This window comes from Lepidochelys olivacea (assembly GCF_965140295.1).
Source record: "Lepidochelys olivacea isolate rLepOli2 genome assembly, chromosome: 3".
NCBI classification, from domain to species: domain Eukaryota; kingdom Metazoa; phylum Chordata; order Testudines; family Cheloniidae; genus Lepidochelys; species Lepidochelys olivacea.
This window is the reverse complement of record NC_140413.1, coordinates 179,915,084-179,932,352: the sequence shown is the minus strand read 5'-3', so window position 1 is coordinate 179,932,352 and position 17,269 is coordinate 179,915,084. Positions and strand designations below refer to the sequence as shown.

The following is a 17,269-nucleotide window of genomic DNA, read 5'->3' as shown; positions in this document are numbered from 1 at the left end:
CAAAGAATCCATTGTGAAGCACTAGGAGGAGAGGAAGGTGATCAGGAACAGTCAACATGGATTCACCAAGGGCAAGTGTCAAGGTTCCTTCCCCACTCTGAACTCTAGGGATGTGGGGGAGGAGATGTGGGGACCTGAATGAAAACCCCCTAAGCTTATTTTTACCAGCTTAGGTTAGAATCATAGAATCATAGAATATCAGGGTTGGAAGGGACCCCAGAAGGTCATCTAGTCCAACCCCCTGCTCGAAGCAGGACCAATTCCCAGTTAAATCATCCCAGCCAGGGCTTTGTCAAGCCTGACCTTAAAAACCTCTAAGGAAGGAGATTCTACCACCTCCCTAGGTAACGCATTCCAGTGTTTCACCACCCTCTTAGTGAAAAAGCTTTTCCTAATATCCAATCTAAACCTCCCCCACTGCAACTTGAGACCATTACTCCTTGTTCTGTCATCTGCTACCATTGAGAACAGTCTAGAGCCATCCTCTTTGGAACCCCCTTTCAGGTAGTTGAAAGCAGCTATCAAATCCCCCCTCATTCTTCTCTTCTGCAGGCTAAACAATCCCAGCTCCCTCAGCCTCTCCTCATAACTCATGTGCTCCAGTCCCCTAATCATTTTTGTTGCCCTTCGCTGGACTCTCTCCAATTTATCCACATCCTTCTTGAAGTGTGGGGCCCAAAACTGGACACAGTACTCCAGATGAGGCCTCACCAATGTCGAATAGAGGGGAACGATCACGTCCCTCGATCTGCTCGCTATGCCCCTACTTATACATCCCAAAATGCCATTGGCCTTCTTGGCAACAAGGGCACACTGCTGACTCATATCCAGCTTCTCGTCCACTGTCACCCCTAGGTCCTTTTCCGCAGAACTGCTGCCTAGCCATTCGGTCCCTAGTCTGTAGCTGTGCATTGGGTTCTTCCGTCCTAAGTGCAGGACCCTGCACTTATCCTTATTGAACCTCATCAGATTTCTTTTGGCCCAATCCTCCAATTTGTCTAGGTCCTTCTGTATCCTATCCCTCCCCTCCAGCGTATCTACCACTCCTCCCAATTTAGTATCATCCGCAAATTGGCTGAGAGTGCAATCCACACCATCCTCCAGATCATTTATGAAGATATTGAACAAAACCGGCCCCAGGACCGACCCTTGGGGTACTCCACTTGATACCGGCTGCCAACTAGACATGGAGCCATTGATCACTACCCGTTGAGCCCGACAATCTAGCCAGCTTTCTACCCACCTTATAGTGCATTCATCCAGCCCATACTTCCTTAACTTGCTGACAAGAATACTGTGGTAGACCGTGTTAAAAGCTTTGCTAAAGTCAAGAAACAATACATCCACTGCTTTCCCTTCATCCACAGAACCAGTAATCTCATCATAAAAGGCGATTAGATTAGTCAGGCATGACCTTCCCTTGGTGAATCCATGCTGGCTGTTCCTGATCACTTTCCTCTCATGCAAGTGCTTCAGGATTGATTCTTTGAGGACCTGCTCCATGATTTTTCCAGGGACTGAGGTGAGGCTGACTGGCCTGTAGTTCCCAGGATCCTCCTTCTTCCCTTTTTTAAAGATTGGCACTACATTAGCCTTTTTCCAGTCATCCGGGATTTCCCCGGTTCGCCACGAGTTTTCAAAGATAATGGCCAATGGCTCTGCAATCACAGCCGCCAATTCCTTCAGCACTCTCGGATGCAACTTGTCCGGCCCCATGGACTTGTGCACGTCCAGCTTTTCTAAATAGTCCCTAACCACCTCTATCTCCACAGAGGGCTGGCCATCTCTTCCCCATTTTGTGATGCCCAGCGCAGCAGTCTGGGAGCTGACCTTGTTAGTGAAAACAGAGGCAAAAAAAGCATTGAGTACATTAGCTTTTTCCACATCCTCTGTCACTAGGTTGCCTCCCTCATTCAGTAAGGGGCCCACACATTCCTTGGCTTTCTTCTTGTTGCCAACATACCTGAAGAAACCCTTCTTGTTACTCTTGACATCTCTGGCTAGCTGCAGCTCCAGGTGCGATTTGGCCCTCCTGATATCATTCCTACATGCCCGAGCAATATTTTTATACTCTTCCCTGGTCATATGTCCAACCTTCCACTTCTTGTAAGCTTCTTTTTTATGTTTAAGATCCGCTAGGATTTCACCATTAAGCCAAGCTGGTCGCCTGCCATATTTACTATTCTTTCGACTCATTGGGATGGTTTGTCCCTGTAACCTCTGCAGGGATTTCTTGAAATACAGCCAGCTCTCCTGGACTCCTTTCCCCTTCAAGTTAGTCCCCCAGGGGATCCTGGCCATCCGTTCCCTGAGGGAGTCGAAGTCTGCTTTCCTGAAGTCCAGGGTCCGTATCCTGCTGCTTACCTTTCTTCCCTGCATCAGGATCCTGAACTCAACCAACTTATGGTCACTGCCTCCCAGATTCCCATCCACTTTTGCTTCCCCCACTAATTCTACCCGGTTTGTGAGCAGCAGGTCAAGAAAAGCGCCCCCCCTAGTTGGCTCCTCTAGCACTTGCGCCAGGAAATTGTCCCCTACGCTTTCCAAAAACTTCCTGGATTGTCTATGCACCGCTGTATTGCTCTCCCAGCAGATATCAGGAAAATTAAAGTCACCCATGAGAATCAGGGCATGCGATCTAGTAGCTTCCGTGAGCTGCCGGAAGAAAGCCTCATCTACCTCATCCCCCTGGTCCGGTGGTCTATAGCAGACTCTCATCACTACATCACTCTTGTTGCACACACTTCTAAACTTAATCCAGAGGCACTCAGGTTTTTCTGCAGTTTCGTACCGGAGCTCTGAGCAGTCATACTGCTCCCTTACATACAGTGCTACATACAGTTAAACTCCCCCAAGGTACAAACTATTTTACCTTTTGCCCTTCTACTTTATTGCTGCCACCACCAAGCATCTAACAGATATATAACCGGGAAAGAGCCCGCTTGGAGACGTCTTTCCCCCAAAATCCTCCCCAAACCCTACACCCCCTTTCCTGGGGAAGGCTTGATAAAAATCCTCACCAATTTGCATAGGTGAACACAGACCCAAACCCTTGGATCTTAAGAACAATGAAAAAAGCAATCAGGTTCCTAAAAGAAGAATTTTAATAGAAGAAAAAGTAAAAGAATCACCTCTGTAAAATCAGGATGGTAAATACCTTACAGGGTAATCAGATTCAAAACATAGAGAATCCCTCTAGGCTAAACCTTAAGTTACAAAAAGACACAAAAACAGGAATATACATTCCATTCAGCACAGCTTATTTTCTTAGCCATTTAAACAAAACAGAATCTAACGCATATCTAGCTAGATTACTTACTAAGTTCTAAGACTCCATTCCTTTCTGTTCCCCGCAAAAGCATCACACAGACAGAGAGAACCTTTGTTTCTCCCTCCCTCCAGCTTTGAAAGTATCTTGTCTCCTCATTGGTCATTTTGGTCAGGTGCCAGCGAGGTTATCCTAGCGTCTTAACCCTTTACAGGTGAAAGGGTTTTTCCTCTGGCCAGGAGGGATTTAAAGGTGTTTACCCTTCCCTTTATATTTATGACAGCAAGTCATGCCTGACCAACCTGATTGCCTTCTATGATGAGATAACTGGCTCTGCGGATATGGTGAAAGCGTGGATGTGATATATGTTGACTTTAGCAAAGCTTTTGATACGGTCTCCCACAGTATTCTTGCCAGCAAGTTAAAGAAGTATGGATTGGGTGAATGGACTATAAGGTGGATAGAAATCTGGCTAGATTGTTGGGCTCAATGCAAAGTGATCAACAGCTCTATGTCTAGTTGGCAGCTGGTATCAAGCAGAGTATCCTGGGGCCGGTTTTGTTCAACATCTTTATCAATGATCTGGATGATGGGATGAATTGCACCCTTGACAAATTCGTAGATGACACTAAGCTGGGGGGAGAGGTAGATACACTGGAGGGTAGGGATAGGGTCCAGAGTGACCTAGACAAATTGGAGGATTGGGCCAAAAGAAATCTGATGAGGTTCAGCAAGGACAAGTGCAGAGTCCTGCACTTAGGAAGGAAGAATCTCATGCACTGCTACAGGCTGGGGACCAACTGGCTAAGCAACAGTTCTGCAGAAAAGAACCTGGGAATTACAGTGGATGAGAAGCTGGATATGAGTCAGCAGTATGCCCTCGTTGCCAAGAAGGCCAATGGCATATTGAGCTGTATTAGTAGGAGCATTGCCAGCAGATTGAGGGAAGTGATTATTCCCCTCTATTCAGCACTGGTGAGGCCACACCTGGTGTATTGCATCCAGTTTTGCTCCCCCCACTACAGAAGGGATATGGACAAATTGGAGAGAGTCCAGCAGAGGGCAATGAAAATGATTAGGGGGCTGGGGCACATGACTTACGAGGAGAGGCTGCGGGAACTAGGGCTATTTAGTCTTCAGAAGAGAAGAGTGAGGGGGGATTTGATAGCAGCATTCAAGTACCTGAAGGGGGGCTCCAAAGAGGATGGAGCTCAGCTGCTCTCAGTGGTGGCAGATGACAGAACAAGGAGCAATGGTCTCAAGTTGCAGTGGGAAAGGTCTAGGTTGGATATTAGGAAAAACTATTTCACTAGGAGGGTGGTGAAGCACTGGAATGGGTTACCTAGGGCGGTGGTGCAATCTCTATCCTTAGAGGTTTTTAAGGCCTGGCTTGACAAAGCCCTGGCTGGGATAATTTAGTTGGTGTTGGTCCTGCTTTGAGCAAGGGATTGGACTGGATGACCTCCTGAGGTTTCTTCCAACCCTAATATTCTATGATTCTATGTGGAAGATGTATCCCAGCTCCAACTTATTGCCAGCTTCAAGCTGCCAACCAAACTTAACTATCATCCTAGACTCCCAGCATGAACGCACTCTGTGATCCATTTTATTTCTTCTTTTTCCCTGGCCTGATCTTGCAACCTGTCTAACTTTGCTTTTGCTGATTTCCTGCCTGAGGGAGGGATTCAGCTGTGGAAGAAGACATGGCACAGCAGAAAGGCAGGCTGGAACTGAGGATCCTGGCAGGTGAGAGCAATGGCTGATCAGATCTCACTGTCTGGTCTCACTTCCCAGCAGCTAGAAATACTCTATTCTCCCACTTATCTATTCTTCCAAAATCACAGGAGAATAGCCAGGCCTTAAGATGTTACATACCTAATGATTAACCAGTTTGCTAAGAGTTAAAATAAAAAAGATCACCAACTTGATTCCAAAGGAATAGCGTGCTGGCTTGATGAACTCTGGCTTTTTTGTTTGGTGAGGGGGAAAAAAAGATTCCCCTGAATAACGTTTCTTGTAAAAGCTGTTAGATTGGTATCAGAGCTCATTTTTGTGGTCTGGATACTGGACGTAGGTATCTTGGACCTAAAGTTAGTTGAGTCTTTGATTCTGGAAAATAAAATAATGTTTGTGACAGGTTCCCCCCGGGGTGCCACTTAGAACTGAGATACCACTGTGCCCGCCTCTCCCACCAGCCTGGGTTCCTCTTACTCTGTGGTGCTGTGCCAGGCTCTCAAGCCCCCTTCCAGCACACACACAGGTAGAGACACACCCAGCTGCAGCTATATTCACACAGATGCTGAGATCAGCTCTGAATGGGGGAGCTCAGCTAAGGAATTGCCCAGCACGCAAGTGCACACTATCCTCCGGATTGAAACCCAAAATTGCATAGTGTTGCGCTGCACAGAGAACTATACAGCGTAAGCTCATAAAATTCACCCTCTCCCTCCATGTGGAGAGAGAGAGATGCAACAGCTTTCTGCCACAAGTATGATTTCCACACTGGTTTTTGAGACAAAACAAAACAAGTTTATTAACTACAAAAGATAGATTATAAGTGATAGCAAACAGATCAAAGCAGATTACCTTAGTAAATAAACAAAAGCCGCAAACTAATCTTAACACACTAGATAGGTAGGATATAAATCAGCAAATTGTCACCATGAGTGATACACAGGCTAGCAGATTCTTAAGGCTCAAGTTGCCTTGACTTTCCCAGGTTTTCATATGCAGGCTAAAAGTCCTTCTAGCCTGGGACCATCACTTCCAACAGTTCAGTCTTTGTTCCTCAGGTGTTTCCAAGTGTGTTGTTGTAGGGAGAGTGAGGTCCCCCCATGATGTCATTTCCCCCCTTTTATATCTTCTCCCCACTTGCTGGAAAGCTCTTTTGCTGTGACCTGGGTCAAAGAGTTCCCATTGTGTAGTGTTATCTCTGAGCGGTTTCTATTGTTTTCAGTTCCTGGAGTAATCCTTGTGCTTGTATGCATTTCGTCAATAAGCCATTAACATTTTTTGGCCTTTTTTTACTGTCGTACCTGAAAGGCTGTTTGTGGGTGTTTTCAACCTCACGACATGTTTAGTAACACATACACAGCCTAACTTCACATACGACAATAGCACATACAATCCAATGAGATATTACTGTCTAGCAGATCAAGATTCTTAGAATGACACCTCACAAGGCATACTTTGTATAAGATGTATCCTAATTACATGACAGTGCTGAATATTGGGGTATCAGGGTGTCACAATGTTATCCTTGTACAAATTGTCCTATTGTTCACAAGATGCTTACAATGTCAAGTCTATTCACCATTGTAATGGAGTCCTGAACTGTGATTTAAATCCCTTCAGTCACTATGGCTGGTAAGGTTTATATTTAGGATTAATTACCAATCAAAACTTCTGCCACCACCACAAACTAACTCACACCTTCTAATTCCTGTGGTTTAAGGCAAAATAATGTAATTTTTTCCATGTGCTTTTTTTTTTCAGGGAAGATCAGTTAACATTCTCACATATTATTTAACCACACTTTACTAACTAGGAGAACTCACTAGGCATGCTCAGAGGCCACCACCTGGATCAGGTCCCATTCAAAATCTGGCTGGAGAGCGTAGGAGGGCTGTTGCCCATCTTATAACTTTTATCCCAGTTGTTAGAGCACTTTCCTGAGAAGTGGGAGACACAGGTTCAATTCTCGCCCCTATGCCAGAGGGGGAGAATGACTGACTCTGCAGTCCAGTGGTTAGGGAACCCACCTGGCAGGTGGGAGACCCAGGCATGGCCTAAACTAAAGAGTTAGGTCAACATAAGGCAGCTTACATCAACGTACCTATGTAAGTGTGGACACAAGCAAGGTGCTCCCGCCGATATAAGTCGCCCACTCAGTGGCAGATTTAGAGTTAGTGTAGCCCTATGCACAGCTCCATTTTCAGGACCCCTCCCACCTCGGAACCCACACAAGAAAAAGAACATTCTCTCATCCCCTCCCGCCCCCCCATTTTTCATTCTTTTTTCGTCATCCTCATCCTATATTCTAAGTAATAGGAAGTAAATAAAAATAAAGGGAGGTACCTTGATTGGGGCAGGGGGTAAGGGTGCAGGAGGGGGTGAGGGGTGCGGGCTCTAGGAGGAAGTTTGGGTGTGGGCTCTGGGTTGGGGCAGGGGGTTGGGGTGTGGGAGGGGGTTGGGGGATGGTGTTTACCTCAGGCGGCGCGGCTCCTAAAGCAACCAGCACACCCCTCTGGCAGCAGCTCCTAGGCAGGGGGGTTAGGGGTCTCCGCACACCGTTGCCCGCAGGTGCCACCACCACAGCTCCCATTGGCCGCAGTTCCCAGCCAATGGGAGCTGTGGAGTCAGCACTCGGGGCGGGAGTGGTGCAGTGCGGAGGGAGGGAGGCAGAGTGGGCAGGGAGCTGCCTTAGCCCTGCTGTGCTGCTGCTGGTACGTCTCCGCGTGTCCCTTGGAGGGAGGTGGGCAGCGGGTCTCCATGTGCTGCGGAGCTTCTGGGAGCGGCGCAGGGCCACCGGCCACGGCATGCAGGCAGCCTGCCTGCCTGAGCCCTGCTGCGTTTGCCACATTTTGGGGGGCCCCCTGTTGTTGGGGGCCCAGTGCCACTGCACAGTATGTTTAATGGTAAATCCGCTTCTGCGCCCACTATGTCAACCTAATAACTCCACCTCTGTGAGAGGTGCAGCACTTCCATCGATGAGTGGTGTGGAGAAAGCGAATAAGGAAAAGTTATTTCCTTGTTCCCATAATATAAGAACTAGGGGCCACCAAATGAAATTAATGGGTAGCAGGTTTAAAACAAATAAAAGGAAGTTCTTCTTCACTCAGCGCACAGTCAACCCGTGGAACTCCTTGCCTGAGGAGGTTGTGAAGGCTCAGACTATAACAGGGTTTAAAAGAGAACTGGATAAATTCATGGAGGTTAAGTCCATTAATGGCTATTAGCCAGGATGGGTAAGGAATGGTGTCCCTAGCCTCTGTTTGTCTGAGGGTGGAGATGGATGGCAGAAGAGAGATCATATGCTCATTACCTGTTAAGTTCACTCTCTCTGGGGCACCTGGCATTGGCCACTGTCGGTATACAGGATACTGGGCTGGATGGACCTTTCGTCTGACCCAGTATGGCCATTCTTATGTTCTTAGTTAGGACGATACAGTGTCAATATAGGCCCCAGGAAGATGTGGATTTTGAATTGAGACCTCCAATAAATTCTCCAGAAAAAAATGGAAGATCAGATTTGACATTACTGACATTTCTAAAATAAAAGGCAAGCAGGAAAAATGAACATTGAAAGAGAGAACCTTTCAGGCTTTCTTTACACATCCTACAGTAGGAAAAAAGAAAAGCATAACACATTTAAAATTGGTCTGCAAAGGAAAATAAATTGTTATATTGAAGTGGGAAATTCACTGAGTTCTAGTTTGCAACCATTATGTTGCAGAGTAGCTGGATAAAGATGGACAATTGGCTTGTCCAAGATGAACAAATGTATCAGCCCATAGCATCCTACTTGGAGGGGTAGAGATGTAGACTGACATGATTTATAAAATCATTATAAATTATTTAAAATCTACATGCTTTTAGAAAAGGACTTTATTGGGGAGATGTAAAAAATTTAGTCTAACTGGGATCTGGAATTCCTGGCTGTTTGGTTGACATTGTGAAAGTGGGGCTACATCTATGTAAGTTTTTGCTGTTTTTATCCATCCTTGTTCAAAACCAGTAACAGAAATTATGGACATATTGTAAATAAAAATAGATTATGAAAAAAGCCTTTGTTCATTCTTTTTAACAAGGAAATAACTCATTCCTGCAGTACAAATCTTTCCTCAGCACTCAGAAGCTGTGAAAATACTGTAATTTCCCAAAACTATAGTAGAATAAATGATGCTTTCCATTTAACTATTACTCTCAGCTAAAATGGGCCTGGGTAGCAATAAACAAGATAAATGTGAGATATACATAACTTTCAGAAAGTCAGAAACTATAACACTTAAATGGCAGCTTCCTGCGTTAGGTGTCCCTCTCCCCTTGCCTAGAGGATAATGACTAAAAACAGTCATTAAAACCTAAACTGTCACTAGCCACATCTGCACCAGCAACAAACACCTCTCACATAACTACATACCATTTCCCTGAGAGTAGGTTTTCCCCAAGACGCTTGTGATTAATATGAGTTTGTCGGCACTTAGGGTGACTAAATTGACCGCAGATCACTCTCCCGTCGACTCCTGTACTCCACCGGATTGAGAAGAGTAAGGGTAGTTGACGGGAGAGCGTCTCCCGTTGACATTGCATAGTGTGGACCCTGCAGTAAGTAGATCTAAGCTACGTTGATTTGAGTTATGCTATTCACGTAACTCAAATTGTGTAGCTTAGATCAACTTTTCCCTTTAGTGTAGACAAGGCCTATAACTGCAGAAGAGGCCAACCTACAGGGAAGTGCTAATGAATATTTTTTACTATAAGTAACAAGGATGAAATTTAGGTGTCAGATGGCAACTTTAATTATACTTGTTTTCTTCTCTTCCTTTCACTATGTCTCCTCTCTTAATTCCTGTTTCATCTATTCTGGCCACTTCCCTCCCTTTCAGCCTGTTTTTATACCTTTCTGCCCATTTCACTTCTCCTCTTCCAGTACTTTTCCTTTCTTTCGGTCCATTTAAAAATTCTTCCATTTCACCCCCCTCACCCCCATTACCACCAACATCAAAGATAGGATGAGGGAGGTGAAATGGAAGAATAGACCCCACTATGGCTTCCCAGGTTTCCATTCTACATGATCTAATATGGGCCTATGTTTCCAAAGGAGCTCAGGGCCAAATCTTCAAGTGCTTAGCAATCAAAATTGAGACCAGACTGTCAAAAGAGCACAGAACCCATTTAGGCACCTAAATAAAGATCAGATTTTCCAAAAGTGCTCAGCATCCAGCAGTTGTAATGGACACCTATGGCCAAGTATTCAAATAGCTCAGTGCCCAACATGCTAAGCTCTTTTGAAATGCTGGTCCTGATGACTCAGGCCACATTGCCAATTGCTCCCCTTCGCTGATGTTACATGCATATGGAAACCTGCCATGTCATGAACTTGAGTGCATTAGCTGCCTCCTCATAGCCAGTCCTGGCTCCAAGAGGTCTGGGACAAGAGCCAGTGGAATTAGTATTGTCTGACACATTAGGCTGGTGTGTCATAGGTTTGGTATCACAGCTATAGGGAATGAAGAAAGGAAATAGATACAAGAAATCATGTAGCATTTAAACAGGGACTTTGTGGATTTGAGAGAAGCACAAAACAGGGGAAATTATGTGCAGACAGAGATCCTAGGTTTGTAACCATGTTGGAAGCAGTTTCAAACAGGTTACAGACAAACACAGTTGTAATAATACTTTCTGCAGTCACACATAACTTGATTACAAGCTGTGCTGGTAGAGTGGTCTAGAGCAGTGGTTCCCAAGCTTGTTCCGCCGCTTGTGCAGGGAAAGGCCCTGGCAGGCCGGACCGGTTTGTTTACCTGCCGCGTCCGCAGATTCAGCTGATCGCGGCTCCCACTGGCCGCGGTTCGCTGCTCCAGGCCAATGGGGGCTGCTGGAAGCAGCGGCCAGTACGTCCCTCGGCCTGCACCGCTTCCAGCAGCTTCCATTGGCCTGGAGCAGCGAACTGCGGTCACTGGGATCCGCGATCGGCCGAACCTGCGGATGCGGCAGGTAAATAAACTGGCCCGGCCCGCCAGGGGCTTTCCCTGCACAAGTGGCGGAACAAGTTTGGGAACCACTGCTCTAGAACAATTTCATAGTATAGATGGTTGTCTAAAAAAGTGATTGTGCATTCTGGTAACTGAAACCAACCTAGCAAGAACCATGTTGGATAACAGATACCAAACAGGCTCTATCAGTGGTTCTCAACCTATTTACCATTGTGGGCCACATATGCAGCTCTCTATGTGTTTTGTGGGCTGCATCCATACAATCTATATACTACAGGTATGGCCCTGAGGATGTCACATTGGCTGCAGCTGTGTGCTGATTGGGCCGCAAGTGGGTCGTGGGTTGAGAACCAATGGGCTATATTCATCCTAGCACATTACTGGGAGGATACCTGGAGTAGAATGTGCTATCTCGTCTATAATCAAACAGTAGCAATGGTGGAACTGCTAGTGTACACAGGGCTCAAGTATTGTTTACTATTGTGTCTACAGCTTCCTACAATTTTTTTTTCTGCAGAAATTTTCGAGTTTGGATCGAAAAATTAAATATCAAAAGTTTTCAGCTGAAAACCAAAAGATTTTGGCCAGAACATTTTGACAAAAAAACAAAAACAAACAAACCCCACACACAACCCCAACTTTTTCCTACAGAAAGAAGATGCTATTATAGCTATTCATGAAAATTTTCTTTTAAGTCAAAAACTCAATTTTCCATCAAAAATGGTTTTGGTGGAAATTTTTCACCCAGTCTTAATTGTGTCATCTAACTTTGCTCTAAATTAGGCCATGCAGTGCTAGAATCATTAGCCCTACTTAGTGCTCACACTGCTACCACATCACTAGACTAGATACTATACACTCCACCATTCACCCTGCCAATAATTTGCTAGAGTGGACACAGCCTGTATTATATCAATTTTCCTTCATGGTTAGAGTTAGCATCATTTATTTCCAGAATAGACAGGAAATTTTTAGACAGCCATGCATACTAATAAAAATTGCTGTAGACTACTTCCTAACACTGCATGGGAAAAGGGCCTTGTCCCAAGAACAAATGTAAGGATCTGACTCTTTAGGGTTTTGTACGGAGTCTTATGAAACCTTAGGTGTGAATGTCTGCCATGCAGAACAATGCTCTGGAAAATGTTGGAGACACATCAGAGAGCGAGTATACTCCTGAGGGAATTCTGCATGCAAAAAATAAAAATTCTGCACATAATATTTTAAAATTCTGCAAAATTCTTCAAATTTTATTTGTCAATCAATAAATGTGGAGGCTCCAGGACGGCAGTGCGAGCACGGGCGACTGGCTGCATGGAGGTGAGAGATCACCCTGCAGGCCCCCCCCTCCCGGACACGAACTCAGCGGTGAGGCTGCACCCAACCCTGACACAGCACAAGGGCTGGGGCTGCCCCAGAGGTCCATGTCCTGGGGGGGGTGGGGGGATACAGGGAGATCTCCCAGCTCCATGTAGCCAGTGGCCTGTGCTCCCCACTGCCATGCTGGAGCTACCACAGTTATTTATTGACGTAATTTGCAGAATTTTGCAATATTGTACACAGAATTATTTTTCTGGCACAGAACTTTTAATTTTTTGTGCTGAATTCCCTCAGGTGAAGCAACTCATCAGGGTTAGTAGCCCCGTGCCAGGCGTGGGTGGGCAGGCTCAGCATGGCAGGATCCAAGTGTGTAGGGGCTTAATGTGGAAGCATCCAGGTGTGGGGTGAGAGGGTTCTGTGGGGAGGGGGCAATCTGGGTGCAGGGAGCTCGGGGGGGGGGGTTTCTGGCCTGGGTGCAGGGGGTAATGGGGCACTGCAGGGGGGTCCAGATGAAGGTAGTTGGGGCTCAGTGGGGGGTCTGGGTGTGGGGGGATGGGGCTTGGTAGGGGAGTCTGGGAGCTGGGAGAGTGGGGCTTGGAGGGGTGGGGGACCAGGTGCTACTGTTTGGGGCTCACTGAAGTGGAGGACTGGGGTTGGGAAGCTCATGGGGTGGTCCAGGTGCATATGTGGTGACGCTCATCAGGATGGGGGTTCAAGTGTGCGGGGCTCAGCAGAGAATCATCTGGGTGGAGGGGTGGGGGTCTGGATGGAGGGCATGGGGCTTGGCAGGGAGCGGTCTGGGTATGGAGAGTCCAAATGCACAGGGTTGGTTGGATGGGGGAGCAGCTCCCTGTACAGTGACCACTGCCCCCGTGGCTGAGGAGCGATGGGGGCAGGAAGCAGGGGGGAGGGTGCAGAGATGGAGGAGGTTTCTGGGAGTGGGTCTGACCTGGCCCCAACCCTGGCCGCTCCATGCAGGGGAAGTGTACTTTTCCCCCACCCCTAACCCAGCTGGGACTATCTGCTGAGCCTGGCATAGGGTAGGAACCACCAACCAGGGTGAGACTGGGGAGGGTCGGGTGCGGGGAGTGGGACTTGATGGGGTGTCTTGAGGTGGGAGTGCTCCAGATGAAGGGGATGAGGCTCAGCAGGGTTGGGGTTCAGGTGCAGGGGGCTTGGTGAAGTGGATTCTGGGGTATGAAGCTCGGTGGGGGGATCCAATGCATGGGGGTTGGGTAGATGGGGTGGGCAGGGTCAGATCCAGCACTGGTTGGGGTGTCCCTAGCCCCACAGTGATTTACCTCTCTGCCAGCTGCTCCAGGCACCCAAAATGACATGCCCGCACTGCTGGAGAGGGGCGTGTGACCACTCTTGTGGCTTCCCTTTGCTTCCCTATCAAAAAGTCATTTTTCTGCAGGGAAGCAAAGAAATCTGCACAGGACATTAATTCTGCACGTGCACAGTGGTGCAGAATCTGCCCGGGAGTAGTATATTTATATGAGCCTGGGAAGACCAAAGAGCACAAAATACACTATTAAACCTGGTCTTCTTCTCTGGGTCCATCTTCTGGTGCAGTGTTCAAAGACTACTAAAAAATCACTTGAACTGTTTAAACTATCCACACTATCAAAAACTAGAACTACAACAAGCAAACAAGAAATCTGGTATAAAAAACCCACAAGACAATCTCTTTGAATGGGGTGAACAATCCCACACCTACAGTTACCCATGGAACAAAAGGGATTGAGGGGACTGCATGGTCTCTTATAACTACAGTTCCAAATGTTTGGTGCCATGAGAGTGAGAGGGCATTCACATGGTAGCAATGGCCACAGACATTTCCAAAGCTCAGCAGAATTGCAGGCTGTGGGGGTCACATTCTGCAACTGGCCACCTCAAATAACTTATTTTTGTCACTGCCGTAATCAGGATCACATCTGTTAAGAATGTGGCATTTTGATAATCTGTTTTCAGAACAGAACTGTGTTTTAATCTTGGAGCTGCTACTGTGGCTCCACAATTAAGTTTTCTTCCTCTGTACACCAGCAGTCAATTCCATTGTGACACGCCCTCCTCCCCCCTTCAGGGTGCCACTTGGAACTGGGCTACCACTGAACCCACCTGAGGTACCAGCCTGGGCTCCCTTTACACTGTATTGCTGACGCAAGCCAGCCAAGCCCTCCCTCAGGCTTCAGATTGAACTTTACCAGCACACATACAGGTAGGGACACACCCAGCTGCAGCTATACTCACGCACGCTGAGATCAGCTCTGCATGGGATGATTCAGCTAAGGAATTGCCCAGTACTCAAGTGCACACCCCCTCTAGAGAGTAAGCCCCAAATTGCACTGTGTTGCGCTGTACAGAGAACTGTACAGCGTAAACGCATGAAATTTGCCATCTTTCTGCCCCAAGTTATTTCCTCACAGACTGGTTTTAGACAAAAGAAAACAAGTTTATTAACTACAAACGAAAGATTTTAAGTTTCAGAGTAGCAGCCGTGTTAGTCTGTATTCGCAAAAAGAAAAGGAGGACTTGTGGCACTTTAGAGACTAACAAATTTATTTGAGCATAAGCTTTCATGAGCTACAGCTCAAATAAATTTGTTAGTCTCTAAGGTGCCACAAGTCCTCCTTTTCTTTTTGCGAAATATTTTAAGTTATTATAAGTAAGGCTGCAAGTCTGTCATGGAAGTCATGGATTCCGTGACTTTCCATGACCTCTGTGACTTCTGCAATGGCTGGTGCTGGCTCAGAGGCTGCCCAAGCCAGGCAGCCCCTGAGCCAGCAGCAGGAGTTTGGATGTGTGGGAGGGGACTAGGGGCAGCGGACTGGAGGGTGTGTGGGGGTGCTTACCTCAGGGTGGGGAGCTCCCCCTGGCATGGCTTTGCAGCTCCTAGGCCGCAGAGGAGCCGGGGCGGAGGCCTGCTACCGCAACTCCCATTGGCTGCAGTTCCTGGCCAATGGGAGCTGTGCAGCCAGCACTTGAGGTGGGATGGGAGCAACACATGGATGAGCCCCCTCGCCCCTCCGCTGCCTAGGAGCTGCAGGGATGTGGAGCTGGGTAGGGAGCCCCTGCCGGGCCCACCAACCCTCCCCCTCCCCAGCACTAGCAGGGGTCCCGGGCCTTGCACCATGGCCTGGACCGCCCCTCCCCCCAGCATCGGGCCACCTCCCCCAGCACCTGTGGCACCCCCAACCACCACCCCAAGAGCACCCACGGCCCCCCACCCAAGTTTTAGTTAGGAGTCTATAGTAAGTTATGGACAGGTCACAGGCCGTGAATTTTTGTTTACTGCCTATGACCTGTCCATGACTTTCTACTAAAAATATCCGTGACTAAAACATAGCCTTAATTATAAGGGATAGCAAACAGATCAAAGCAAATTATCTAGCAAATAAAACAAACAGGCAATCTAAGCTTAATATACTCAAGAAACTGGTTATAAGTAGCAAATTCTCACCCTAAATGTTTTAGGCAGATTGCAGAGATTCTTGAAGGCAAGCTGCCCTTGCTTGCAACTTGAAACTTCAGATATTCCATTCACAGGCTACACAACCTTCTAGCCTGGGCTCAGTCTTTCTCCCCTAGTTCAGAGAACTAAAAGACTGAACTAGGGGAGAATCTCTGTCACTCCCCTGCCTTAAATAGTTTTTGCACATGGTGGGAATCCTTTGTCCCCAAGTGTGATTCCCACCTCCAGTTAGTGGAAAAATACTAGTATTATCATGGAGTCCAGTAACAGGTAACTTGGTCACATGACACTGCAACCATAACTCAGAGGCTGTTTGTAGCATCCCCAGAAAGACTTCCCGGTGGGAGATTAGCATCTTCAAAGACCTATTGTTTTCCCTAATGGCCTTTCCCCGGTCGGCCATCCAAACTGATTGCATTCTGTCTAGTGGGCATTCCCCAGGTGTAAACACATTTGTAATAGATGCATAGACAACATTCCTAACTTCAGATACAAAAATGATACATGCATATAAATAGGACAATCATATTCAGTAAATCATAAACTTTCCAATGATCTCTCACATGACCCATCTTGCATAAAATACATCTTAGTTATGCCATAATCATATCATAACTATATCTCTATGAAGAATATGGGGGTGTATCATAGATTCTCAGGGTTGGAAGGGACCTCAGGAGGCCATCTAGTCCAACCCCCTGCTCAAAGCAGGACCAATCCCCAATTAAATCACCCCAGCCAGGGCTTTGTTAAGCTTGACCTTAAAAGCCTCTCAGGAAGGAGATTCCACCACCTCTCTAGGTAACCCATTCCAGTGCTTCACCAACCTCCTAGTGAAAAAGTTTTTCCTAATATCCAACCTAAATCTCCCCCACTGCAACTTGAGACCATTACTCCTTGTTCTATCATCTGCTACCACTGAGAACAGCCAGGCTCCATCCTCTTTGGAATTCCCTTTCAGGTAGTTGAAAGCAGCTATCAAATCTCTCCTCATTCTTTTCTTCTGAAGACTAAATAAACCCAGTTCCCTCAGCCTCTCCTCATAAGTCATGTGCTCCAGCCCCCTAATCATTTTTGTTGCCCTCCGCTGGAATCTTTCCAATTTTTCCACATCCTTCTTGTAGTGTGGGGCCCAAAACTGGAAACAGTACTCCAGATGAAACCTCACCAATGCTGAATAGAGGGGAAAGATCATGTCCCTCGATCTGCTAGCAATGTTCCTACTTATACAGCCCAAAATACTGTTAGCCTTCTTGGCAACAAGGGCACACTGTTGACTCATATCCAGCTTCTCGTCCACTGTAACCCCTAGGTCCTTTTCTGCAGAACTGCTGCCCCGCCACTCAGTCCTTAGTCTGTAGCCATGCGTGGGATTCTTCTGTCCTAAGTGCAAGGCTCTGCACTTGTCCTTGTTGAACCTCATCAGATTTCTTTTGGACCAATCCTCTAATTTGTCTAGGTCTCTCTGTATCCTATCCCTACCCTCCA

General features: G+C 46.9%; 1 protein-coding gene across 3 annotated transcripts in view; it reads left to right on the top strand.

Moving 5' to 3' along the window:
* ACYP2 (acylphosphatase 2) overlaps positions 1–17,269 on the top strand; it is a 177,376-nt gene that overhangs the window by 18,002 nt on the left and 142,105 nt on the right. The window lies entirely within an intron of this gene.